Consider the following 2,039-nt stretch of genomic DNA (forward strand, 5'->3'; position numbering starts at 1 on the left):
CTGCTCCCGCCATACCGGCCCCAGTTCGGGTACATAGCGAAAAAGAAGACGCAGGGCTCGTCCTGGCGCCGTTACTCGTCGCAACCGACCTCCAGGAGCCGCGGCGGCGACGGCGACAGCCGGAACTCGCGGCAGCTACAGGCCCCGGAGCGTGTAAACGGAGCGCGCCAGTGCGCCGGCGCTACGGAGCGGGGCCCGCGGCCGAGAAGGCGGGGACGTAGCGGCGCTACTACGCCTGCGCAGTAGCACCGAGAGGCGAACAAAGGCCAGATAGAGCGACCCTTTGCTTGGCGACTCGCGGTTTCCATCTCTCTTCAATTTGGGGTAATGCAGGCGGGAGTAGAACGTTCTCATAGAAACGAGGAACCATAGAGTCTCACAACCGAAAGGGATGGTATAGATCCTATCGCTTTATGGATTCATTTTTGAATGAGAGGGAGAGAAAAAAAAAAAAAGATTCCATCCACAATAGCAACAATCGCAGCAGCAGCATCAACAACAAAAAGACAAAACAGCAAGGAGTAACTCTAATAAGAAATATGTGGCGCTTATATGAAGAAGGCTACAAGATTACACCTGACAATAAAATTAGACTTGAGAGAGCAAGACTATTATCCTGAGCAAAAAAAGGGAAAATTGGAAGGCTGTCAGTTCTCCCCAAATTAAATGAATAGACTTAAGTAAATTCGACCCAGGAGTCCAACTGAGAACGAAGTGTGAAGAATGGAAATGTATTTTGAAGGCAGGTGAGACTGCACCAACTCGTGCAGGCATACATAACAGGCAGCATCTGCAGATATTGTAAAAGAGGAAAATTGTAAAAATGGGATTTTTAAGGATGTTTCAACACAAAAAAATCTATGTTAGAGAAACTTAGACATCAAGCAAAAAATGGAAAAAAAACAAATACAGACATTTCTAGAAAAGCTGACCTAGAAGATAAGCGTCCTAAAAATCCCTCAGCATATTAAACAGGAACTTCTTCAGCTTAAGTGAACCACTGAAAAGCAAAGGTGATCCATGAATTCTGAACGGAGAGTACTAACTTTCAGAATATTAAGTGTGTCAGGATGTCGTTGTGTACCACTTGAAGCTCTGACTTTGCTGGCCTCTTAGCATCCCACATCTTCACCCCTTTCAGATCAATGTGCATGGAAGGTGGGACAGCTAAATACCCTTCCGAAGGAAAGGCTCCTATTCTCAGGTTGGAATTTAACTGTGTCTGTTTTAATTTTTTATTGAAGTATAACCTACGTATGTGACACTACACACATAAATACACAGCATGGGGAATTTTCACAAACCAGTCACACTTGTGAAACCAGAGCCCAGACCAAGAAACAGAGCATTACTAACCTAGAAATCCACGTGAGTTGTATTTTTAATATTTTTCAATTTAAAATTCCCTTTTGAAAAATATAAAAAAAAGTATGTAATTCACTATGGCAATAAAGGAGAGAACAGTGTGATCATCTTGTTAAATGCAGAAAAATAATTTGAAATAAGTTTTATTTATTTATTTATTTAGGTGCCGGGGATCGAACTCAGGACCTTGCGCTTGGCAAGCAGGCACTTATGCCACTGAGCTATATCCCCAGCCCTTGAAATAAGTTTTAAGTTAACTTTTTTTTGGTCTTTTTGAGACAGGGTCTTGCTATGCAGTTCAGGCTGGCTTTTAGCTTCAAATTAACTTGTAATGTTAAAATTTCATGATCCTAGCAGTCAGGAGACTGAGGCAGGAGGATTGCCCTGAGTTTGAGGACAGCCTGAGCTAAATAATGAGTTCGAGGCCAGCCTGAAGTACAAACCAAGACCCTGCCTCAAAAAACCCACAAAGAAATAAACAAAACAAATGTATGACTTTTTAAAAAGCTTAGTGTTATGGTTTATATCTTAAATATTCTCCAGAGAACCTAAGTAAAAGGCTTTGTTAACAGCCTGTGGTGTCTGCGGAGGGGGCAGAATCTTTAGGAGGTGGCGCCTAGAGGAGGGAAGCTGGAGGCTTGAGGGCGTGGCCTTGAAGAGGGTATGGGGGCCTC

Source organism: Chinchilla lanigera, unplaced genomic scaffold, assembly GCF_000276665.1.
Source record: "Chinchilla lanigera isolate Chin_1 unplaced genomic scaffold, ChiLan1.0 scaffold00122, whole genome shotgun sequence".
NCBI lineage: Eukaryota > Metazoa > Chordata > Mammalia > Rodentia > Chinchillidae > Chinchilla > Chinchilla lanigera.